Source organism: Mustelus asterias, chromosome 32 (assembly GCF_964213995.1).
Source record: "Mustelus asterias chromosome 32, sMusAst1.hap1.1, whole genome shotgun sequence".
Lineage (NCBI taxonomy): Eukaryota > Metazoa > Chordata > Chondrichthyes > Carcharhiniformes > Triakidae > Mustelus > Mustelus asterias.
The window spans coordinates 1,177,806-1,205,658 of record NC_135832.1 but is presented as its reverse complement, the minus strand read 5'-3'; positions in this window follow the sequence as shown (position 1 = coordinate 1,205,658).

The window sequence follows — 27,853 nt, the reverse complement described above, 5'->3', positions numbered from 1 at the left end:
TCGGCATTGTGCTTCTCCATCGGAGTCCGCTTTAGGTCAGAGTTGATGAAGTTCCTATTCCGCCCGCTTTTCACAACATTGACAGTACAGTTCCCAACTTTTCAAACGTTCATGCAATCAGATAGCACCTCTGCGGTTGTTGGCCACTGCAGAGTTTGATGTTAACCGACCTCTGCCACTTGTGCTTCACAATCCTAAGTGCCATTGGTGTCTCTTTCCACACTTCAATCTCCTGACCTTCGCGTGGGAGGTTCCTCGTCTTAACAACCGGTCGAAGGCAGGGTTTTGAGACAGGCACTTCCTTGTCCACTTGTCGGTCAGCACAAGCAACAGTTACTTATCACTATCAGCAGTTAGTACTTATCTCTATTTCATATACAACAATACTTATTACTACAAATATCCCTTAAGTTTAACCTCTTAAGATTAACCCCTTGCAAACTGTATTCTTGACCTTGTCTGGCTCTCACAGATTCAGTGATCTCTACCCCAGCTCCGATCGTGGCCAATCGATCTCACCAGTAATGGGATCCTAGCCGACTCCGCCAATTGTTTTTTGGAAAATTACCACGAGGTCAGGCTTCAAGGCCTCAAGAATACAGTTTTATTTTAATGAAGCTTCGTGGAGAAAAGGCACTAACAATCAGCAAAACCTTATCTGAATGAGACAATAGGAGCAGTCCATCTTTATACCGTTTACACAATAGATGGACAGGACATCTGGCCATTATCACATCGTTGTAATCAAGTAGGTGATCGATCGTTAACACATCGTTATAGACAAATACAGACAGATACAGACATGAACTTGTTAACATTGCATTGTCTTAGGAATGGATACATTAGTTATGAGGAACGGTTGGATAAACTCGGTTTGTTTTCACTGGAACGACGGAGGGTGAAGGGTGACCTGATGGTGGTGTGGAATACTATGCGTGGCATGTACAGAGTGGGTAGTCAGATGCTCTTTCCTTGGGTAGAACGCTCAAGTACGAGAGGACCTAGATTTATGGTGGGTGAGGAATCTATTAAAGGAGATTTGCGAGGCACGTTTTTTACAGAGAGAGTGGTGAATGTCTGGAACACGCTGCCCAAGGAGGTTGTGGGAGAAGGTACGATAGCAGCATTTAAGGGACAAGCAGACGAATGCATCCATAGGATGGGAATGAAAAGGATATAGACTCTCTCAGTGCATATTTTTTTAGCTTCGGCAGGCATCATGATCGGTGCATGCTTGGAGGTCCAGGCCTAATCCTGTGCTGTATTGTTCCTTTTTCTTGGTATACTGACACGCACACACTCACATATACATTCATAGGCAAACATACAATCAGAAACATATCCTTTTTCAGTCTCCCACAGAGACAAACACGCAATCACACCCCCATGTGCACACGCTCACTCTTTGACCTGAACACAATCTCTGCTATCTAGCTATCTAACCATCTATCTGTCAGTCTCTATGTCTTCTGTCTGGAGATCTGCCTATCGATAGAAATGTGTTAATCAATCTGCCTACGCAATGCTCTATCTCTTCCAATCACACCAAGTCTCTCAGCACCAGTACTTAATCGATGTCGCTGTTTCTCTCACTCAGAGATGCACTCATGCATTCTACTTGGCCTCTTCAGGAAATGTGTTCTCTGCCTTGCACCCACCATTCTTGATAAAGCTGCCTGAAATTTGTCTGGCAATGGCAGTCAGCGCTCTGCCTCACATAAACCGCAATTACTCTCACTGGATCCATACGTTTTTTGAGCCACCTCCTCCACCGCAATCATAATATCATAGAATCACGACAGTGCAGTCCGTATCAATCCAGTGAGCACAACGTCTAAAATGTACGCAATGCCTGAAATTCCTCTTTCATATTTGGTCATAATTGCTTGGGAGCGGGTGATCTCAGGAACAGCTGGTTGCTGCAACACCAGCATGGCCCGTTTGCCGGAAGTTTGAAAAGCGGGTCCGGAGCCCATATAACGTGGCGTCTAATGTGTGTATCCACCTCTGATCCGTCAAAAACAAGCTGACCCTGAATTGTGACTGATACGCACTGGGAATAATCCATATGGGATTCAATAGAGCAAGGAGACAGCATTCGTTCGGTTGTACCCCCAGTTTGCAGTTGTGAAGAATGGCTGGTGATCTCACTGTGACCCAGAGTATTGTGACGGAGCTTCAAAACGGAGAGGCCCAGAAGATGCATATTTCAACCTGGATTCTACAACGGGTGGGCAGATGTGGTTGTTAAACGTGGTTTTATCCAATTTAAAATGCGATTAAGATATACTTGTGAACGCAGCAGCTGCTGTTCACGAAAGGCCAGTGGAGGATAGGTGGATTTATATATCGAAGACTGAAAGGGGACGATTTATGCTGTGAATGGAGTGCAGATTTATTGTGTGCAGGAATAAAACCGCCCTGGATGCCTCAGTCAGTTTCGCCGTGATCTCTGCAACGATGAGCAGGATCTCAGACACTCGCATTATCCCTTAATTAAATAGATTGAATCAGCATTGGATTTAATATCCTATTCAAAATAGATTTTGTGTTGGAGATACTTTCATTCTCTGCATTTGAATACATTTCACGCTCGTAATCCTGTCGTGGGGTGCAACTGAGGAGAGACAATAGAGTTTATTATTCACGTCGGGTCTGATCTGCCATGATGGCATTGGATGTTCATCAGCCATACTTCTGCCGTTGAGTTTGAAATGACAGGGTTGAAACTCAACCGAAGAATCATTGGCCACGAGGAAGTTTGCAACTAACATGCACAAACCGACGCGTTTGCTATTCTTCACATATCGGATAAGTGTGGAGGGGCAGTGTTTGGAAGTGCATCTTGTTGTAACACTGCCCATCAAAATTAAAAGTGATGATTGATTTGAACGGTGATGCAACCGGACAGTGGTCATTCAAGAAACCTCGAGAAAAGGATGACGCAGTGCAATCACAACTGTCAGTTGCGAGACTGAGCAGTTTCTGAGGCTGTATTTTGTAATGAAAATGAGCTCGATGGAAATCCATTATCACCCATTTAGTCTTTAATTATTTATTAGGTTCCACCGTTTGAAAACGTTTCAATTCCTTGTTCAGCTACAATATTTTCAACAAAGCATTGACTGGAGTAACAGTTGGAAATTGCAGGAATTATTGAACAACGTATTTAAATTGCATCATACCTGAATTAAAGTTTATTTTTTAATTCCCTCCCTTGCAGCTAACCTACTGACGATTTTGGTATTAACTCGTGGAAATTGTGGTCTCACTAAATGTGTCACTTGCTATCTGGCTGCCATGGCGACGGCGGATCTATTTGTCATCATCTTCGATGTGATATTCAGACAGATTCCACTACTTTATATTCGACAGTTCTTCGGTTTGATGCGAGCTCTCCCAGTGTGCAATATCCACATTGCATTTCTTCAAACAGCCACAGATTGCTCTGTCTGGTTCACAGTAATCTTCACGTTTGATCGATTTGTGGCCATATGTTGCAGAAAACTGAAAAACAAATACTGCACCGTGAAAACGGCAACAGTGACTGTGGGAACATTGACTGGGTTGATCTGTTTAAAAAATATTTTCTGGTGCTTTGTTTTCAAAGGTGTTTATAGTTTTTCATTGGTACTCTGGACGTGTGTCAAGAAAGGAATTCTTCTCACCTCTTTGTTCGTGGCATCAATCGAGTTCCTCTATTATATCCTAACCCCTTGTATTCCATTTCTCCTGGTTGTAATTCTCAACGTTTGCACCGGCAGTCACATTTTAGTAAGCAGCAGAGGCCGCAGGCGACTCCAGGCTTGCAGCAAGGTGAAGACTCAAAAAGACCCCGAAATGGAGAATCGAAAGAAATCCATAATTTTACTGTTTGCTCTCTCAGCGAATTTCGTTCTTTTGTGGGCGGTTTTGGTCTTTTGTTCCATACAGTGGCGCATGACTTATCTTGGATTGTCTACTTTTCCTGTACCTGCTTTTCTGTTGAAATTGGGATCAATGCTGCAACTTCTTAGTTGCTGCACCAACACTTGTATATATGGAATGACCCAGTCAAAGTTCCGGCAGCAAATGAAGGATACACTGAAATATCTCTTTACTAGAACTGCAGAATTAATTAAATGATTTGTATACATGTGTTGTGTCATTGTTAGGATATTAGATGTGTTTTGAAGATATTTTTATTTTTATTTGTAAACAATAGTAGCACGGTACAATTTGAAATCAATCGAATTTGAAGTTTCCGTCTCTTGTGGTGTGAAACCTACATGTCGATTAATCTAAGACAACGATGTTAGCTGGGAAGTTTGAATTCAATTTTACCAGCGATTGCGTTTTTTGTTGGAGAAAACTACGACATGAAGATTAAATACATCAGTAATTTCCGTTGTTGGTCTAGTGGGTGGTCTAAATCCCACACCTCTTTTATCATCTGTTTAATGAGTTTGTCCCGCTTAGTCATATATTAATTTTCCAGGGATCGTGGGAGTCCCCACTGTCCTTGTCCCACATAAAACCGATAAGAACATAGAACAGTTCAGCGCAGAACAGGCCCTTCGGCCCACGATGTTGTGCCGAGCTTCATCTGGAGCAAAATCAAGCTATCCAACTGCCGATCATCCTGGTGTGCTCCATATGCCTATCCAATAACCGCTTAAATGTTCCTAAAGTGTCTGACTCCACTATCACTGCAGGCAGTCCATTCCACACCCCAACCACTCTCTGCGTAAAGAACCTACCTCTGATATCCTTCCTATATCTCCCACCACGAACCCTATCGTTATGCCCCCTTGTAATAGCTCCATCCACCCGAGGAAATAGTCTTTCAACGTTCACTCTATCTATCCCCTTCATCATTTTATAAACCTCTATTAAGTCTCCCCTCAGCCTCCTCCGCTCCAGAGAGAACAGCCCTAGCTCCCTCAACCTTTCCTCATAAGACCTACCCTCCAAACCAGGCAGCATCCTGGTAAATCTCCTCTGCACTTTTTCCAGCGCTTCCACATCCTTCTTATAGTGAGGTGACCAGAACCGCACACAATATTCCAAATGTGGTCTCACCAAGGTCCTGTACAGTTGCAGCATAACCCCACGGCTCTTAAACTCCAACCCCCCGTTAATAAAAGCTAACACAATATAGGCCTTCTTCACAGCTCTATCCACTTGAGTGGCAACCTTTAGAGATCTGTGGATATGGACCCCAAGATCTCTCTGTTCCTCCACAGTCTTCAGAACGCTACCTTTGACCCTGTAATCCACATTTAAATTAGTCCTACCAAAATGAATCCCCTCACATTTATCAGGGTTAAACTCCATTTGCCATTTTTCTGCCCAGCTTTGCATCCTATCTATGTCTCGTTGCAGCCTACAACAGCCCTCCACCTCATCCACTACTCCACCAATCTTGGTGTCATCAGCAAATTTACCGATCCACCCTTCAGCCCCCTCCTCTAAGTCATTAATAAAAATCACAAAGAGCAGAGGACCAAGCACTGATCCCTGTGGCACTCCGCTAGCAGCCTGCCTCCAATCCGAAAATTTTCCATCCAACACCACCCACTGTCTTCGATCAGACAGCCAGTTACCTATCCAATCGGCCAACTTTCCCTCTATCCCTCACCTCCTCACTTTCATCATAAGCCGACCATGGGGGACCTTGTCAAACGCCTTACTAAAATCCATGTATATGACATCAACTGCCCGACCTTCATCAACACATTTAGTTACGTCCTCAAAAAATTCTATCAAATAAATAGAAATAAATAGAATTTTCACCTCGAATGTTGGGAACAGATTCGGTGTCCCTCACTGAGGAATTATGTTTTTTCGTGAGAGGCCAGAATGATATCTGCATTAGTTCTTAGTTTGTTTGAGAACTTACGGCAGGTTTGGAGATATTCAAATGATTAAACAAAGAGTTCAAATTTTCCTTCGAACCTGCACTTACACACACAAGCCCTATCAGCATTAGACCACATATTTACCCTGCTAGTCCCACTGGCAATATGGGTACATTTTTATTTCGCCGAATCAAACTGGCTTGCTTATCTTTGAAATGTGTGTGGGAGGCTGGCGGCTTTTGGGGGTGTGGGGAGGGGAGAGAAGAGTTGGAGCAGCTGGAGGTAACTCACGTAGGCATGGGGAGGACATTTAAAAAACACACAGATACTGTGCCACCATGTCGCCCCTGATTATTTGAAACAATCTCATAAAACTTTTGCATGATACGGAGTTTGCGTAAAAAGCCATTATGTCAAAGGACGCTTGATAGGGGAAGTGTAAACACGAAAGAGAGACCTTGTTGAAAACGGTGGAGGGAACGCATGACATTAAAAAAAGATGTAAAAGTCTGGTTTTTGAAAGCACAATTTGAAATCACTCGCATGGAAGCGGTAGCTTATTAATGCAGGTTGGATAACGGTTTAATTACCATCTGCTGAGGGATGCGAAGGGTGGATCTTTGAGAGTGTGGGGATTATTGTATCGGAAACCAATGTGTTCTTATATAATAGTTGTGTCATGTTGCTGTTATGGTCACGGTGGATCATCCTTCCCTCCCCCCATGGACCTCACTATATATGGGTTGTTGTGTTGGGTGATTTTAACTTCCCCAAAATCAACTGGAATTCATTTTTGCCAGGGGCTTGACGGGTGAACGTTAGTTCAGTGTGTCCAAGAGTTTTCTTGAGGCAATATCTAGATAATCCAAATCGGGAAGGGACACTCCTGGGCCTCGAACTGGGAAACTGGCCCAGGCACGAGTTCGATGCTCAGTGGGGGGCCATTTTGGGAATAGTAATCACAATTACTTTTAATTACAATTATAATTCTAATTACAATTATAGTATCACAATTCTATAACTTTCAATATACTTGTAGCAAATGATGGAAGTAGTTCTGCAGAGAAAGGGCTAATCTGGGGGCAGGATAGCGACGTCAATATTAGGCAGGAGCTCGGGAATGTAAACTGGGAGCGGCTGTTCGAGGGTAAAACCACATCCGACATGTGGCAGTCATTGAAAAGTATGTAGTTAACAATTCAGGATAAGTATGTTCCTGTAAAAATGAAGCATACAGATGGCACGATTCTGGAACCCTGGATGACAAGAGAAATTGTGAGCTTCGTGAAAAAGATGAATGAGGCTGAGATAAATTTCAGGAAATTGTACACGGACAAAGCTCTTCAGGAACACAAAAGTAGCAGGAAGCAGCTTCAAAAGAGACTTTAGAGGGCAAAAAGAGGCCATGAAAAACCTTGGCAGGCAGAATTAAGGAGAACCTCAAGGCTTTTTTATACATATGTAATGAGGAAGAGTGGAGCTAAGGGAATGGGAGACCCAGGTCCACTCAAGGACAGTGGAAGGAACTTCTGTGTGGAACCAGGTGAGGTAGCAGAGGCCCTTAAGAAGAACTTTGCATCACTATTCACAAAGGAGAATGTTGTTGTGGATGGAGAGTGTAGAGAGGAGGGATTCGACATTCCAGAAATTTTGAGATTAAAAAGGAGGTATTGGGGTTTTGAAAAAGTCCTTCGGGTGGACCAGTCCCCAGCGCCAGATAGGGTGTATCCCAGAATACTGAGAGGGTGAGGGAACAAATTTCTGCGGCCTTGGCCAAAATCATTGTATCCTCCTTCGCTGCCGGCGAGGTACCAGTGGATTGGAGCGTAGCTCACATCTTTCCTCTGTTTACGAATGGCAGAAAAGACAATCCCTGAAATTATAGGCCTGTGACCCGAATATCAGTAGTGGGGAAATAATTGGACAAGATTCTTAGGGACAGGATGCACTCACATCTGGAAAGAATGTGCTTGTCAGCGATCAGCAGCATGCTTTTTTTTCTGCAGAGGAGGTCGTCTATCACAAACGTGATGCGTTCGTCGAAGAAGTGACAAGAAAAGTTGACCAGGGCAGGGCAGTGGATGTTGTATACGTGGACATTAGTAAAGCCTTTGATAAGTTTCCTCATGGCCGGCTGATACAGAATGTGAAATCATATGGGATTTGAGGCGAGCTAACAAGATGGATAAAAAATTGGCTTGGGCACAGAAAGCAGACAGTCGCAGTTGCAGGTACTTTTTCTAACTGGAGGTCTACAACAAGCGGTGTTCCCGAAGGATCATTGCTGGGGCCCCTGTTGTTTCTAATATATGTATGGCAGGATATCAGTCGGCTGAAGGCCTGGCCAAAAGCTTGCAGATATAATTTATCCTGGACAAATATGAGGTGGTACAATTTCAATGGTCTACTCCAGGAGGAAAATATTCGGTGAATGGTACCGCCCTTATAAATAATTGGAAACAGAGGGACCAAGGAGTGCAAATTCCCAGCATCCTGAAGGTGCCGACTCAAGTATAGAAGATGGTCAATAAGGCATTTGGCATGCTGGCCTTCATTGGTCGGGGAGTTGAGTATAGGAATTGGGAAAACATGCTGCAGTTGCCTAAAATTTTAGATAGATCGCATTTGGAGAATTGTGCACAATTCTGGTCAACACACTATCGGAAAGATGTTGATTCATGGGGTGGGATGCAGAAGAGATTCACCAGGACTTTTCCTGGTTTGGAGAACATTGATGATGAAGAAATGTTGAACAAATTTGGATTGTTTTAATTTGAGCGTTGGAGGTTGAAGGGGGGCAGCGGCGCTGGGGGGTGTGTGAGGCGGGGGATGTTGCGGGCGGCGGGGGGGGGGGGGGGGGGTGGTGGTGTGGCTGTCAGAAATTTACGAGATTGTGAAAGGCCTGGACAGAGTGGAGAGTCGCATTCTTATTTGCAGCGTCGAAGGAGCAATTATTCGGGTCATAGATTGAAATTGAACGGGGGAATTTTAAAAGTGATGTAAGGTGCAAGTGTATTTACACATAAGGTGGTGAATGGCCAGAAGCTGCAGCCGGAGGAGGTGGTGGAAGCAGATTATATAACAGCATTGAAGAGGCATCTGAATAGATACATCAATAGGCAGGGAATAGTGGGATATGGGTACCGTGGAGGCAAGAAAATATTGGGTGAGAGAGCCATCTGTGTGGTGGGCCGAACGGCCTCTTCCTGTGCCGTACTGCCCTTTGTTCTTCATCTGTTTCCTTTTAGGCTCCGGGAACTCTATCTGAGCAGCGGAAGTCGGGCGAATGGATGAACATGAATCCACTCAGGACGGCATCCAATTGACTTGGGACAAAGAACAAAGAACAATGAACAATACAGCACAGGAAAAGGCCCTTCGGCCGTCCAAACCCGCCCCCCCCCCGCCCCGGTCCAAACAAGACCATTCTTTTGTATCCCTCAATTCCCACTCCGTTCATGTGGCTCTGTAGATAAGTCTTAAATGTTCCCAGTGTGTCCGCCTCCACTACCTTGCCCAGTAGCGCATTCCAGGCCCCCAGCACCCTCTGTGTAAAATACGTCTTTCTGATATCCGTGTTAAAGCTCCCCCCTCCCCCTCACCTTGAAACTATGACCCCTCGTGAACGTCACCACCGACCTGGGAAAAAGCTTCCCACCGTTCACTCTATCTATGCTTTTCATAATTTTATACACCTCTATTAGGTCACCCCTCATCCTCCGTCTTTTCAGTGAGAACAACCCTAATTTACCCAATCTCACCTCATAACTAAGCCCTTCCATACCAGGCAACATCCTGGTGAACCTCCTCTGCACTCTCTCTAAAGGTTCCACGTCCTTCTGGTAGTGTGGCGACCAGAACTGGGCGCAGTATTCCAAATGCGGCCGAACCAACGTTCGATACAACTGCAACATCAGACCCCAACTTTTATACTCTATGCCCTGTCCTATAAAGGCAAGCATGCCATATGCCTTGTTCACTACCTTCTCCACCTGTGACGTCACCATCAAGGTACTGTGGACTTGCACACCCAGGTTCCTCTGCGTATCTACACCCTTTATGGTTCTGCCATTTATCGTACAGCTCCCCTCTACGTTAGTTCTACCAGAATGCATCAGTTCGCATTCATCTGGATTGAAGTCCGTCTGCCCTTTCTTTGCCCAAATTTACAGACTATCTAAACCCTTCTGTAGTCTCTGACAATGTTCCTCACTATCTGCAAGTCCAGCCATTTTCGTGTCGTCCGCAAAATTACTGATCACCCTTGTTACAGCTTCTTCCTGATCGTTTATATCAATCACAAACAGTGGAGGCCCCAATAAAGAGCCCTGCGGAACACCACTAGTCACAGGCATCCAGCCGGAAACAGACCCTTCCACGACCACCCTCTGTCTTCTGTGACGAAGCCAGTTCTCCACCCAAGTAGCCACGTCCCCCTTTATCCCATGAGTTCCAAGCTTTTGCACCAACCTAACACGAGGGAAATTGTCAAACGCTTTACTAAAGTCCATATAGACGACATTCACGGCCCTTCCCTCGTCAACCATTCTAGTCACTTCTTCAAAAACTCCACCAGGTTCGTGAGGCATGACCTCCCGCTCACAAAACCATGCTGACTATCGTTAATGAGTTTATTCCTTTCTAAATGCGCATACATCCTCTCTCTAAGAATCCTCTTCAAAAACTTCCCTACCAGGGACGTCAAGCTCACTGGCCTATTATTTCCTGTGTGATCCTTCCTACCCTTCTTAACTAACATGACCACGTTAGCTATCCTCCAATCCTCTTGGACCTCACCTGTGTCCAGTGACGAGACAAAGATTTGCGTCAGAGGCCCCGCGATTTCATCTCTCGTCTTCCTGAGCAGCCTTGGATAGATTCCATCAGGCTTTGGAAATTTGCCAGCCTTTATATTCCCTAACAAAAACTAATACTTCCTCCCTTGTAATGGAGATTTTCTCTAACGGGTCAACACTCCCTTCCGAGACACTCCCAGTCAACACATCCCTCTCCTTTGTGAATACCGACGCAAAGTATTCATTTAGGATCTCCCCGACTTCTTTGGGCTCCAAGCATAATTCCCCACTTTTGTCCCTGAGAGGTCCGATTTTTTCCCTGACATCCCTTTTGTTCCTAACGTATGAAGAACATGCCTTGTGATTCTCCTTAATCCTGTCTGCCAAGGACATTTCGTGACCCGTTTCTGGCCTTCGAATTCCTCGTTTGAGTTCTTTCCTACTTTCTTTGTATTCCTCCAGAGCTCCCTCCGTTTTTAGCTGCCTGGACCTAACGTACGCCTCTCTTTTCTTTTTGACAAGCTGTGCTCTATCGCCATTTAACAACACTTGGCTAGCACTGCCAATACACCAGTCATTGGTGATGATAAACTCGCCTGGATGAGATTCTGACAATGTTGATTAAACTAATTAGTATGTCGGTGACTCAGTTCCTTGAAACATTCCACAAATAGACATGGAAAAAAAAACGGAATCCATTCTGAGATTTCCCGTCGAAGTGAAACAATTATGATAATAACACCAGAATGTCCATATCAAATTTATCGCTCAACATATTCACAAGCCTTTTGCTGTGGGGAGGTAGGGTTGGGTCATGTCGCTATTATGGTCATGCACCTGTAGTACCTATCCCCCTGGAAATAGAGTCGGTCTTGAGTATGCAACTATGGCCACACAGTGTGCGCTGTGGTTTACACTGTTATGATGTGGAGATGCCGGCGTTGGACTGGGGTAAACACAGTGTATAGCATCGGTTGAAGGTCTTGTCCGGCTATGTCGAGGGCATCCTGAAACCCATTGTACAAAGAACCCTCAACTTCTGTCGCGACACTACAGACTTCCTACAGAAACTCAACGCAAATGGAGCAGTTGAACCAGGAGCACTCCTCGTCACAATGGATGTCTCGACACTCCACACCAGCATCCCCACGATGATGGCATTGCTGCAACGGCCTCAGTACTCAACGCCGACAACTGCCAGTTTCCAGATGCAATTTTACATCTCATACGCTTCATCCTGGACACAATGTCTTCACCTTCAACAACCAGTTCTTCATCCAGACACACGCAACAGCCATGGGGACCAAATTCACACTTCAATACGCCAACTTCTTCATGCACAAGTTCGAACAAGACTTCTGCACCGCACAGGACCTGCAACTGATGTTTTACACTAGATACATCGATGACATTTTCTTCCTTTGGAATAATGGTGAACAATCACTGAAACAACTGTATATGATGACGTCAACAAGTTCCATCCCACCATCAGACTCACGATGGGCTACTCTCCGGAATCGGTTGCATTCTTGGACACACGCATCTCCACTAAGGATGGTCACCTCAGCACCTCACTGTATCGCAAGCCCACGGATAACCCCACGATGCTCCACTGCTCCAGCTTCCACCCTAAACACGTTAAAGAAGCCATCCCTTATGGACAAGCCCTCCATATACACAGGATGTGCTCGGATGAGGAGGATTGCAACAGACATCTCCAGACGCTGAAAGATGCCCTCATAAGAACAGGATATGGCGCTCAACTCATCGATCAACAGTTTCGACCCGCCACAGCCAAAAACCGCACCGACCTCCTCAGAAGACAAACACGGGACACGGTGGACAGAGTACCCTTCGTCGTCCAGTACTTCCCCGGAGCGGAGAAGATACGGCATCTCCTCCGGTGCCTTCAACATGTCATTGATGAAGACGAACATCTCGCCAAGGCCATCCCCACCCCCCACTTCTTGCCTTCAAACAACCGCACAACCCCAAACAGACCATTGTCCGCAGCAAACTACCCAGCCTTCAGCAGAACAGTGGCGACGACACCACACAACCCTGCCACAGCAACTTCTGCAAGACGTGCCGGATCATCGACACGGATGCCATCATCTCACGCGAGAACACCATCTACGAGGTACACGGTATCTACTCTTGCAGCTCGGCCAACGTTGTCTACCTGATACGCTGCAGGAAAGAATGTACCGAGGCATGGTACATTGGGGAAACCATGCAGACGCTACGACAACGGATGAATGAACACCACTCGACAATCACCAGGCAAGACCGTTGTCTTCCTGTGGGGGAAGACTTCAGCGGTCACGGGCATTCAGCCTCTGATCTTTGGGTAAGCGTTCTCCAAGGCGGCCTTCACGACACACGACAGGGCAGAGTCGCTGAGCAGAAACTGATTGCCAAGTTCCGCACACATGAGGGCGGCCTAAGCCGGGATGTTGGGTTTATGTCACACTATCAGTAACTCCCACAGCATGCCTCCTGGACTTGCAGAATCTCAGTGGCTGTCCTGTCTGGAGACAATACACATCTGTTTCACCTGTGCTTAATTCTCCCTCCACTCTCATTGTCTGTATCTTTAAGACCTGGCTGGCGGGAGAGATTCGCATTGTAATCAGTATTCTGTAACCTGATTTTGTGTCTCTGTGCCCTGTTTGAGAGCAGATTTCCACTCCATCTGACGAAGGAGCAGCACTCCGAAAGCGAATTGCATTTGCTACCAAAAAAACCTATTGGACTTTAACCTGGTGTTGTTAAAACTCTTACTGTGTTTCCACTATTATGGCAGAGCAGCAACGGGGCCTGTCACTATACTTCCAGGAATGTACCGTGTGACATCTGTATAATGTCAGAGAATGGGAGGCATCTGTCAAAGTGGCAGCAGAGCTGGTGTGATGGCGATCTTAAATTTAACAGTGCAGAGATCGGATCTGGGCTGAGTGCAGCAAAACAGCGCACAGGACTAAGGCTACTGAAGTTTGACACCATCCAGTACAAAGCAACCGCTTCATTGGCACCATATCTACAAACATTCACTCTCTCCATCACCGACGCTCACAGCAGCAGTGTGTGCTATCTGCAAGATTCACTCGAAGAAACTGTCCTAGTTTCCTTACACAGCACCTTCCAAACCCAAGACCATTTCCATTTAGAAGGACAATGGTAAAAGTTACAAAAGGACATCAAAACTTGCAAGTTCCCTTCCAAACCACTCAGCATCCTGACTTGGAAGTTTACTCCTTCACCGTCGATGTGTCAAAATCCTGGATTTCCTTCATGACGGCATTGTGGGTCAATCCTAATCACGTGGGTTGGAGCGTTGCAAGAAGTCGGCCACTACAAAATTCTCAAGGCATCTCGGAATAGGCAATAAACTAGCATGTGGACGCTGCCGAGATCCCATGGTCCAATAAAAATTTATAAACAGCAGCGATGGGAATCATCACTGTCGTAGACGAGCAAAGGTCAGAGCAACATGCACTGAGACAGCAAAAGAGTGGCTCATCCCGCTGGGGTAACACCTTGCTATATTTTGCAAGTTGGGATGTGGTTACTCGACTTCTAACTTGATTAAAATAGTGCTGTTTTGAAGGAGATACATGAACCAATAAGTGGAATTGTCAAGAAATAATTGCATTTCACATCAGACATAATGAGGTGGAAATTTTTCATGGATTTTCATTTGTACCCTAAAGAGTTAGAGGCTGTAATTGAAAAACACTACCACACAGCTTTGTCTCAACATTTAATAAAGTAAAGCCCCCTAAACCGGACACCAGGTAACAGAGGGGTGGTACCACTCCTGCAGTGCCTGGAGGTTTTTCCCTCAGTACTCCTCATCCTGACTTGGAAACACACTGCTGTTCCTTCACTCTTCATTCTTAATATTTAAATTATATCCTTCGAAAGTCCCACAACAGATTAGAAAAACTGAACAGACCATGCAAATGTATCTCCGTATTGGAAGTCTAAGATATATTAAATATATTAACATATTCTCAACACTCAAGCTATGACTGAAACACCACATCTTACACTCTGTAGTTTCCTTCTCTATGTATGATATGCTTTCTTTTTATAGCACGCACGAAACAAAATATTTCATTCTCTACATATATATATATATATGACAGTAATAAATCAAATCAAATGGTATCAAATCTAAAATATGCAAAACACTGTAATTGGGAGACCTAACACCGGAGGAACAAAAGGTGCATAGGAGCGGTCGGCGGCCGTTCAGCTCCTCGAGCTTGTTGTAACTTTTAGCGACATGATGTCTCACCTTTGGACCAACTCCATATACTTTCCTTTGGAAATTATCCACTTCTAACTATACTTAACAAAATTGTAACTATCTCAGATGTACAGATAGCCATAGACCTCGCATCCACTGCCGTTTTTAGAAGAAAATTCCAAACCACTCTCACTCTTTATGCGCATCTCTTCTTCCCATCATTTGTCCTGAACGGTTTTCCCGAACATTAAGACTCAGCCCCCTATTTCCCGTACCAGAAGCAAGTTGAAATTGTCTACCTGTATCTACCCTTTCTTCTTTCTGTTAATATCCTGGCAACGTCTAATCGATCACACCTCCATCTTTAAATTCCAGGGAGAACAGCACGAATGTGGATAATCTCGTTTGATAAATTACTTGTCTGAGAAATCATTCTCAATGTCGTTTATCTTGATGTGAATTGGTCCCTCACTCGCTGCTCTTTGCGACTCAATGCTTAAGCATCCAAAGATGTGCAGGTTTGGTGGATTGACCACGTTGAACACCTCTGGGTTTTCCAAGATGCTTAGGTTAATTAGCCATGGTGAATGCATGGGTTCACTGGGATAGAGTGTGATCGTGGGCTTGTCTTAAATTCTCTTTCAAAGGGACGACAGAAACTCGTTGGGCCAAATGTTCTCCTTCTGCACGATAGGGAGTCTATATTTGACTGATATGGTCCATAACCCTCTGAACATTTCCCATCCATGTACCTGCCCAGATGCATTTAAATGTTGTAATTGTACCTGTTGCGATCCCCTCCTCCGCCGGCTCAAACCATATGTGAACCACCCTCTTTGTGAAATGTTTTCCCCTCAGAACTCTTTGGTGTCTGTCCCGGATCATCTTGAACCTGTGCACTCTAGTTTTGGCCTCCTTTGCCCTGGGAAAATAACCTTGGATACTCAACTGAACTATGTCCTCCATGAAGTTATAAACCACGATGTGGTCTCTCCTCATCCTCCGACATTGCAGAAGAAATGTGCCGGTTCATCCAGTTTCTCCTATTAAATAAATCCTGCCAGTTTTGGTAACATCGTGGCACATCTTTTTTGCACCCGTTGCACTTAAATGATATCCTTCATACAGCAAGGACGACCAGAATTGTTCGCAGTACTCCAAATGTGGCCTTTCCAATGCCTTTTACAGTTGTAGCCTTACGTCTAAATTCCTGTACGCAATGTTCTGACCGATGAAGGCAAGTGTGCCAAATGCCTTCTTCATCACACGATCTATCTGTGATGCCACTTTGAAGAAAGTGCATACTTGCACCCCTCGGACTCCCTGTTCGACAACGATCCCCAGGGATCTACCATGAACTGTGGAAGTCCTGCTCTGGTTCGCCTTGCAAACTGGAACACCTAACATTTATCTGAATTGAACTCCAGCTGTTATACCTTGGTTCCTTGGGCAGTTGACGAAGATTCCGCTGTAGTTTCAGATAACTGTCCACTTCATCACCAATTTTGCTGTCATCCACAAAATTACTCATTATGTCTCCTGTATTCTCATCCAAATTGTTTATGTCAAGTACAAACAACAGTGGACCCAGCACCAATCCCGGCGGTGCACCGCTGGTCACATGGCTCCAGTCTGAAAGAAAGGAACCCTCGACCACTACCCTCTATTTCTGCCCAATTCGCTTGTTTTCCTGGATCCCATGTGATGTAACCTGAGTGACCAGTCTACCACGTGTTATCTCGTCAAAAGCCTTGCTGACGTCTATTTCGACAACGTCCACCGCACTGCCTTCATCTATTTCCTTGGGCATCCCTTTTGGAAAGTCTATCAAAACGGTATGGCATTATTTCCCACGCACAAGGCCGTGCTGACCATGCCAAATCGTTCCTTGCCAATCCAAATGCATTTCGATACTGTGCCTCAGAAACTACTCCAACAACATACCCACCACTGACATTAGCTTCAAAGGTCTTCAGATGTCAGGTAAATGCAGCTGAGGTCAAGTTAGTCCCTTGAGGCACTTTTCCATGCCGGCTTTACCGAATGACGAAACAATATTTGCGCACCTCCAGTCTTCTGGCACCCCACCTGTGTCTACCCATCATTCATACATCTCTGGCAAGGGTCCACGAATATGCTCTTTATCTTCGCAAAATACCCTGGGATACATACCATAGAACCATAGAAAATTACAGCTCAGAAACAGGCCTTTTGGCCCTTCTTGTCTGTGCCGAACCATTTTATGGCTCGTCCCACTGACCTGCACTTGGACCATATCCCTCCACACCCCTCTCATCCATGAACCCGTCCAAGTTTTTCTTAAATGTTAAAAGTGACCACGCATTTACCACTTTATCCGGCAGCTCATTCCACACTCCCACCACTCTCTGCGTGAAGAAGCCCCCCTAATATTCCCTTTAAACCTTTCTCCTTTCACCCTTAACCCATGCCCTCTGGGTTTTTTCTCCCCAAGCCTCAGCTGAAAAAGCCTGCTTGCCTTCATTCTATCTATACCCATCAAAATCTTATACACCTCTATCAAATCTCCCCTCAATCTTCTACGCTCCAGGGAATAAAGTCCCAAACTATTCAATCTCTCTCTGTAACTCAGCTTCTCAAGTGCCGGCAACATCCTTGTGAACCTTCTCTGCACTCTTTCAATCTTATTTACATCCTTCCTGTAACTACTTGACCAAAACTGTACACAATACTCCAAATTCGGCCTCACCAATGCCTTATATAACCTTACCATAACACTCCAACTTTTATACTCGATACTCCGATTTATAAAGGCCAATGTACCAAAGGCACTCTTTACGACCCTATCCACCTGTGACGTCACTTTTAGGGAATTCTGTACCTGTATTCCCAGATCCCTCTGTTCAACTGCACTCTTCAGAGTCCTACCATTTACCGTGTACGTTCTTCTTTGGTTTGTCCTTCCAAAGTGCAATATTTCACACTTGCCTGCGTTAAGTTCCATTTGCCATTTTTCAGCCCATTTTTCTACTTGGTCCAAACCCCTCTGCAAGCTTTGAAAACCTTCCTCACTGTCCACTACACCTCCAATCTGTGTATCATCAGCAAACTTGCTGATCCAATTTACCACATTATCATCCAGATCATTGATATAGATGACAAACAACAATGGACCCAACACCGATCCCTGCGGCACACCACTAGTCACAGGCATCCACTCAGAGAAGCAATCATCCACAACCACTCTCTGGCTTCTTCCATTGAGACAGTGTCTTATCCAATTTACTACCTCCCCCATACATCAGGACCCAGGGATTTATCGACCTTTATGTGTTTTAAGAAATGAGACACCTCATCTCTTGTAATGTGGAGGTTTAAAGACATCACTGTTTAGTTACCATATTTCTAGTCATGCAGCTTTCCCTACACCTGCCATCCTTGCCCTTCACACTGAGAGGTTCATGCTGGCCCTGACCTCTCGGTATCGCTCTTTTGAAAGCTTCACACTTGCCAGACGTCAGTTAAAGTGCAGATAGCTCCGCCCCCTCCCCGCCCCCACCAATCAAGTCTTGAACGTTGATTGAAATTTCCTGTTCTTGAACACACTTAACACGCCCTCTGCACCGCCCCCCCACCCCCCCCCCCCGCACCCCCACATCGCCTATCCAAGCCCTTAACTCGACAATAATCCCAGTCTATGTTTTGGAAGCGAAAATCCCTCAGGTTACAACCCGCATATTCTTGCAGCCGTCTGCGAATTCCCATCATATTTACTCTTCAATTTGAGGTTGACTATTGGGGGTCTCTCGTCCAATGCAACAAAGTGATCGCCTCCTCTTGTTTCTCACTTCCATGCATATATCCTCAATGAAGGATAGGTCTGGAAGATCCCCCGGGAATATCCTCTCTCAGTTCTGGCATGATAACATCCGAAACAAAAATGCAACATCCCGATCATCCCTTGCCACCCTTTCTATCTCTCCTGTAGCAAACGTATGCCGGGACATTGAACTGCTAGACCTGTACTCCCTCAACCGTGTTTCTGTGATAGGTATGAGATCCCTCAGTGGATGGTATCAGCTTGGATTTCCAGAAGATCTTTGACAAGGTACCACACAGGAGGCTGCTGGGTAAGATTCACGCCCATGGTGTCAGAGGCAGGTTTCCAGCAGGGATTGATGATTGGCTTACGCGTGGAAGGAATGGAGTGGGGATAAAAGTTTTCTTTTCAGGATGGCATTCGATGATTCGTGCAATTTCAGCGTGAGGATGAAAACTTCTCATTATATGCATTACTGATATATATCAAGGAACTGAGGGCATTGTGGTAAAATCTGCATCCTAATGTCGGTGGAGTTGTAGACAGTGCGGAGGTAAGTGGCAGGTTACAGGGGGACATAGATAAGCTGCAGAGCTGGGCTGAGAGGTGACAAATGGAGTTTAATGGGAAAAAGTGTGAGGTGATTCACTTTGGAAGGAGTAACAGGAATGCGGAATACTGGGCGAATGGTAAGATACTTGGTAGTGTGGATGAACAGAGGGATCCGGGTGTCCATGTGCATAGATCCCTGAAAGTTGGCACCCAGGTTGATAGGGTTGTTAAGAAGGCGTACGCTGTGTTAGCTTTTATTGGTAGAGGGATTGAGTTTCGGAGCTAGGAGGTCATGCTGCAACTGTACAAAACTGTGGTGCGGCCGCATTTGGAATATTGCGTACAGTTCTGGTCGCCGTAATATAGGAAAGATGTGGAAGTGTTGGAAAGGGTGCAGAGGAGATTTACCAGGATGTTGCCTCGTTTGGTGGGAAAATCGTATGAGGAAAGGCTGAGGGGCTTGAGGTTGTTTTCGTTAGAGAGAAGAACGTTAAGAGGTGACTTAATAGAGGCATACAACATGATCAGAGGATTAGATCGGGTGGGCTAGATGAGAGAAGGATCCGGGGGATAAAGGGGGAGGTGGCTAGATGGGTGGACAACTGGCTTGGTCACAGATGACAGAGGGTGGTAGTGGAGGGGTATTTTTCCGGCTGGAGGCCTGTGACTAGTGGTGTTCCGCAGGGCTCGGTATTGGGACCTCTGCTGTTTGTGATTTCTATAAACGATCTGGAAGAAGGTGTAACTGGGGTGATCAGTAAGTTTGCGGACGACACAAAATTGGCAGGACTTGCAAATAGTGAGGAGCATTGTCAGAAGCTACAGAAGGATATAGATAGGCTGGAGCTTTGGGCAAATAAATGGCAGATGGAGTTCAATCCTGATTAATGCGAAGTGATGCATTTTGGTAGAAATAATGTAGGGAGGAGCAATACGATAAATGGCAGAAACATAAAGGGTGTAGATACGCTGAGGGACCTGGGTGTGCAAGTCCACAGGTCCTTGAAGGTGACGTCACAGGTGGAGAAGGTGGTGAAGAAGGCATATGGCATGCTTGCCTTTATAGGACGGGGCAGAGAGTAAAAAAGTTGGCGTCTGATGTTGCAGATGTATAGAACGTTGGTTCGGCCGCATTTGGAATACTGCATCCAGTTCTGGTCGCCACACTACCAGAAGGACGTGGAGGCTTTGGAGAGAGTACCGCGGAGGTTTACCAGGATTTTGCCTGGTATGGAGGGGCTTAGTTATGAGGAGAGATTGGGTAAACTGGGGTTGTTCTCCCTGGAAAGACGGAGAATGAGGGAAGACTTTATAGAGGTGTATAAAATTATGAAAGGCATAGATAGGGTGAACGGTGGGAAGCTTTTCCCCAGGTCAGTGGTGACGTTCACGAGGGGTCATAGGTTCAAGGTGAAGGGGGGGAGGTTTAACACAGATATCAGGAGGACATATTTTACACAGAGGGTGGTGGGGGCCTGGAATGCGCTCCCAGGCAAGGTGGTGGAGGCGGACACACTGGGAACGTTTAAGACTTATCTAGACAGCCTTATGAACGGAGTGGGAATGGAGGGATACAAAAGAATGGTCTAGTTTGGACCAGGGAGGGCACGGGCTTGGAGGGCCGAAGTGCCTGTTCCTGTGCTGTATTGTTCTTTGTTCTTTGGATAGTGAGAGCCTTTTACGTAGGATGGTGTTGGCTAGCACGAGGGGACATAGCTTTAATTTGAGGGGTGAGAGATATAGGACAGATGTTATAGGTAGGTTCTTTACTCAGGGAGTAGTAAGGGCGTGGAATGCCCTGCCTGCTGCAGTGGTGGACTCGTCAACGTTGAGATCGTTCAAGTGGTTATTGGATAAACATATGGATGATATTGGAATAGTGTAGATTAGAGGGCTTTAGATTGGTACCACTTGTCGGCACAACATCGAGGGCCGAAGGGTCTGTATTACGCTGTAATGTTCTATGTTCTAAACGTTAGACAGCGGAACACGTAGTATTGAAGAGATGGAGACGCTGACGAAGGCTTGGCACATTAGGAGAGAAGGCTCCAGTCATAGAGTATTTTCTAAATAGGGATAGAATTCAGAAATTGGAAGCGCAAAGGAACTTGGAGTTCAAGTTCATGATTCTCGTAAGGTTAACTTGCAGGGCAAGTTGATAGATAGGAAATCAAATGCAACGTTAGCATTCATTTCGAAAGGATGAGAATATAAAAGCAGGAATGTACTGCTAAGGATTGAACAGGCTCTGGGGAGACCACGTTTCAAATATTGTGAGCAATTGTGGGCCATTATCAGAGCATGGATGTGTTGGCCCTGGAGAGTTTCCAGAGGAGGTTCAGGAGAATAATCCAAGGCATTAAAAACTTGATGCATAAGGAGTGGTTGAGGGTTTGGGTCTACCCTAGAAGACGTTTAGAAGGATGAGGGAGAATCTCATTGAAACTTACAAAATACGAACAGGCCTGGATAGAATGGACGTGGGGAAGTTGCTTTCATTAGTCGGAGAGAAGTGGATCTGAGAGTACAGCGTAAGGTACGACCCTTTGGAACCAAGATGAGGAGGAATGACTTCAGCCAGAAATACTATGGACCCCATTCCCACAGAAAACTGGGGAGGCCAGGAAATAGAATCTGCTTCAGACAGAGATAGATCGATTATTAATTGGTAAGGTGATAAATGGTTACGGGAAAAGAAACCTGGAGAATGGGGTTGAGAAATGTTTCAACCATGATTAAATGGTGAAGCAGGCTCTTTGTGCCAAATCGCCTAATTCTGCTCCTAAATCATATGGTTTTATGATCCCAGTGCCAAGTACCCAGCCATGCTCAGAGTTCATCTTCCTTACCTGTCAGGCCACTTGCATTGAAATAAATGCAGTTTCATACATCATTCGTCCCTCGTTCGCAATTGTGCTAATACCTGTCTTCTGAATTTAAATTTCTCTCTTTAAATCCTGTGTAAGCATCAGCTTCTTTGTCTCACTAATCTTTCAATCCCACCCATATCCAGACGAGATTAAACATTGCTAATCCTCCCCAACAGTTTTTCTTTGCCCCATCCCAGTTCAGGTGCAACCCGTCCCTCGTGCAAATGTCACCTCTGCACCAGACGAGTTCCCAAAATTCAAGAATATCTGATTCTGTGCCCCCTGCACCAGCTTCGCAGCCACACATTGATCTGTCCTGTCCGTCTAATCCTACTCTCACCAGCATGTGTCCCCGAGAGCAATACAGCATTAGAGCCCTTGATGTCCTACTTTTCAACCGTCTGCCTAACTCCTAATATTCACTCTTCAGGACTTCATGCCTCAAACTACCTATGTGATTGGTGTTAACATGTACTAGGACCTTGTACACATCACCCTCCCGTTCTTGGCTGACCAGCAGCCTTTCAATGACATATCCGACCCAGGCACTACTGAGACAATAGACCACCCTGGAATCACACCTTGAACCACAGAAACGACTGTCTGCTCCTCGAAATAATGTCACTCATAATATTCGCAGCTCTCCCTTTCTTCTCCCCTGCCCCCGCTGTAGAGCCAAGACGCTGGTAGTGCTTGGAGAGTGGGTCTTACTGCATTCCTCTGAGTTGCCAGCGCCCTCATCATCTTCCAAAATAGAATATCGGTTCCTGAGTGTTTGTTTTAAGCTGGGCAATTGTTGTTCTGTTATTTTTATTGGATCCCCGAGGTTTTTGCCGACTCGGACTTCATTAGTTTGATTGGCAGGTCAGGTCATATGACAGGATGAAGCGAGGTTGACCCAGAATAATCATGTCCGATTTTGCCTTGAGTTGTTGGAGAACATTCCCGCTCCTTTCCCTCCATTCAAGGTGGAGACCGGAATGAGCAAGGAAATAAGTCATTTTCTCTGAGATTCTGCTGTTTGAGAGTGGATCTTTCTCTCGGATTCTTCTGTCTGAGAAGATGCTGATTTGGAAACTGCAGAGAGAGGTAACACTTTCTTCCTATGAAGTCTTCAGACTAGGAGCTGCCAGAGTCTAGTTTTACTTCTCTGACGTTCTGCATTTGAAGATATATCCTTCCCTTTAAACTGCTGCCTGGATCTCTGTCCAGAGTTGTGAAAGGCAAGACTTCTCGTGTTGTGTAAGCATATCTGCTTCTGGTGTCAACGTGGTATGAAAAGACAGCATATATGTTTATCGGGGATACTGGGACAATGGAAATAGCTAACTGTTAAACTATATACTTTCTCATTTTTAAGTTTAATACATGAAACAACGTATGCTGATACATTTTGTGATACTCTATTGATTCACTTACATAAAGCTTTTTTATCAAAGCTTCCTAGTGGAGAGAAACACATTATGCTCACCCTCATGGCCGCATCAAATTCAAAAGTTGGAGTCTCGTTTAACTGCATAATATATCCTGGAGTTTGTGGTCCAGTCCCGAACATAATTCAGATTAAGAGACCCATCAAATACAAATGTCACTACATTCAGCCAGCAATCATTTGGAAGACATGGACTCCCCGTGTCAGGATGCAGGATAAAAATTATCTCCGTTTCATGGGCTCATTTAGTGCCTCACGATAAATCACTGTGCTCAGTTACTCCACATTTTAGAACATAGACCATCGAACAGTACAGCACAGAACAGACCCTTCGGCCCACGATGTTGGGCCGAGATTGTCTGAAACCCAGATCAAGCTATTTCCTCCCTCTCACCCCGAAGTACTCCATGTGCCTATCCAATAGCTTCTTAAATGTTCCTAAAGTTTCTGACTCCATTATCCCTGCAGGCAGTCCATTCCACACCCGAACCACTCTCTGAGTAAAAAACTACCTCGGAGATCCTTCCTATATCTCCAACATGAACCCTATATTTATGCCCCCTGGTTCCCGCTCCATTCTCCCGAGGAAATAGTCTTTCAACGTTCACTCTATCTATCCCCCTCATCATCTTATAAACCTCTATCAAGTCTCCTCTCAACCTCCTCCGCTCCAAAGAGAAAATCCCAAGTTCCCTCAACCTTTCTTCATAAGACCTACCCTCCAAACCAGGCAGCATCCTGGTAAATCTCCTTTGCACTCTTTCCAGTGTCTCCACATCCTTCTTGTAGAGAGGTGACCAGAACTGCACACAATATTCCAAATGTGGTCTCACCAAGGTCCTGTAGACTTGCAGCATAACCCCACGGCTCTTAAACTCAAACCCCCTGTTAATGAACGCCAACACACTATAGGCCTTCTTCACAGCACTATCCACTTGAGTGGCAACCTTTAGAGATCTATGGATATGAACCCCAAGATCTCTCTGTTCCTCCACACTCTTCAGAAACCTACCTTTGACCCTGTAATCCAAATTTAAATTTGTCCTACCAAAATGAATCACCTCGCATTTGTCAGGGTTAAACTCCATTTGCCATTTTTCAGCCCAGCTCTGCATCCTATCTGTATCTCTTTGCAGCCTACAACAGCCATCCACCTCATCCACTACTCCACCAATCTTGGTGTCATCAGCAAATTTACTGATCAACTCTTCAGCCCCCTCCTCCAAGTCATTTATAAAAATTACAAAGAGCAGAGGACCAAGCACTGATCCCTGTGGCACTCCGCTGGTAACCGGTTTCCAGTCCGAAAATTTTCCATCCACCACCACCCTCTGTCTTCTGTTAGATAGTAAGAAGTCTCACAACACCAGGTTAAAGTCCAACAGGTTTATTTGGTAGCAAATACCAGAAGCTTTAGGAGCACTGCTCCTTCGTCAGATGGAGTGGATATCTGCTCTCAAACAGTGCACAGACACAGAAATCAAGTTACAGAATACTAATTAGAATGCAAATCTCTACAGCCAGCCAGGTCTTAAAGGTACAGACAATGTGGGTGGAGAGACCATTCAACACAGGTTAAAGAGATTTGTATTGTCTCCAGACAGAACAGCTCGTGAGATTCTGCAAGATCAGGGGGAACGCTGTGGGGGTTACTGATCATGCGACAAAAATCCAACATCCCGGTTTCGGCCGTCCTCATGTGTGCGGAACTTGGCTATCAGTTTCTGCTCAGCAACTCTGCGCTGTCGTGTGTCGTGAAGGCCGCCTTGGAGAACGCTTACCTGAAGATCCAAGGCTGAATGCCCGTGACTGCTGAAGTGCTCCCCCACAGGAAGAGAACAGTCTTGCCTGGTGATTGTCGAGCGGTGTTCATTCATCCGTTGTCGTAGCGTCTGCATGGTTTCCCCAATGTACCATGCCTCGGGACATTATTTTAGATAGCCAGTTACCTATCCAATCGGCCGAACTTCCCTCTGTCCCACACATCCTTACTTTCTTCATAAGCCGACCGTGGGGGACTTTATCAAACGCCTCACTAAAATCCATGTATATTACATCAACTGCACTATCTTCATCGACACACTTAATCAAATCCTCAAAAAATTCAATCAAATTTGTGAGTCAAGACTTGCCCTTCACAAATCCATGCTGACTATCCCGGATTAAGCTGCATCTTTCTAAATGGTCGTAAATCTTATCCCTAAGGACATTTTCCATCAACTTACCGACCAGCGAAGTAAGACTAACCGGCCTATAATTGCCAGGGTCATTTCTATTCCTTTTCTTAAACAGAGGAACAACATTCGCCACTCTCCAGTCCTCTGGCACCACCCCCGTGGACAGTGAGGACCCAAAGATCAATGCCAAAGGCTCTGCTATCTCATCCCTTGCCTCCCAAAGAATCCTAGGATATATTTCATCAGGCCCAGGGGACTTATCAACTTTCAGTTTATTCAAAATTGCTAGTACATCTTCCCTCCGATCATCAACTTCCTCCAGCCTATCAGCCTGTGACACCCACTCTTCCTCAAAAACATGGCCCCTCTCCTTGGTGAACACCGAAGGAAAGTATTCATTCATCACCTCTCCTATCTGTTCTGACTCCATGCACAAATTCCCACTGCCGTCCTTGACCGGCCCCAACCTCACCCTGGTCATTCTTTTATTCCTCACAGAAGAGTAAAAAGCCTTGGGGTTTTCCTTGATCCGACCCGCCAAGGACCTCTCATGCCCCCTCCTAGCTCTCCTAAGCCCCTTTTTCAGCTCATTTCTTGCTAACTTGTAACCCTCCATCGAGCCAACTGAACCTTGTTTTCTCAACCTAACATAAGCTTCCGTCTTCCTCTTGACAAGACATTCCACCTCCTTTCTGAACCATGGTTCCCTCACTCGTCCATTTCCTCTCTGCCTGGTAGGGAAATACCTATCAAGGACACGCACTATTTATTCCTTGAAAAAATTCCACTTATCATTAGTGCATTTGCCTGACAATTTTTGTTCCCAGCATATGCTTCCTAATTCCCGCCTGATTGCATCATAATTACCTCTCCCTCAATTGTAAACTATGCCCTGCCGTATGCCCCTCTCCATCTCCACTGCAATAACAAAAGACACCGAATTGTGTTCACTATCTCCAAAGTGTTCTCCCACATACAAATCCAACACTTCATAGAAATCATAGAAACCCTACAGTGCAGAAAGAGGCCATTTGGCCCATCGAGTCTACACCGAACACAATCCCACCCAGGCCCTACTCCCATATCCCTACATATTTTAGCTGCTAATCCCTCTAACCTGCGCACCTCAGGACACTAAGGGGCAATTTTAGCATGGCCAATCAACCTAACCCGCACATCTTTGGACTGTGGGAGGAAACCGGAGCACCCGGAGGAAACCCACGCAGACACGAGGAGAATGTGCAAACACCACACAGACAGTGACCCGGACAGACTTGGCCCGGTTCATTTTCCATTACCAAATCCAACGTGGCCCCACCTCTTGTCGGCTTATCCACATATTGTGTCAGGAACCCCTCCTGCACACACTGCTCAAAATCTGCCCCATCCAAACTATTCGACCTATAAAGGTTCCAATCAATATTTGGAACGTTTCCGTTACATTTTCTCCACTTCTGTGTGATGGTAAATGCTCTGCTTTTTTCCCAAAGGTGTCTCTGAGCCAAATACGTCGGAACATTTGCCAAACAATGGATTTGCAGGATTCTGCCAGAATTGTAACAGATCAGAGTCGGACATTGTTACATCTGAAACTGAAAGACTTTTTTTTAATTTTTGAGTGAGTAATATTTTTATGATTTATTATATTTCCAGTTTTTAACGTGATTCACGATTCCAAAAAGGGGAACGTTTACTATGTTTTTCAACTGTTGCCTGAAATTGCTCTGCGTGAGGGCATAAATGCAAGTGTTCGTGCAGCAACTTAGGAGCTGCAGCATGAATCCTATTTCGAGTACGAAAACGGGTAGGTGCACAGAGTGATAGCCAAGGTTGAACAATCGCCACCATATTGAATAAATCAGGAAGACAGACCACAAGATTATGAAATTCCCCGAGATTGCAAATAACAAAACTATGGATTTCAGTCGATTATTCATTTCTTGGTCCTTGTGATCAACCCCATTGCGCACAGTCCGTAGCCTCCTGCGTGCTCTGCTGCTCGCTAAGATGTGCCTGACGGTTAAAACGTTGAGAAGTAGAATAAGAAAAAATGGGATGCCTGGCGTGAAGATATTATGGAATATTTCGATAGCTCCCCACACTCGTGAGATCTTCGTAAGGACATTGATGTA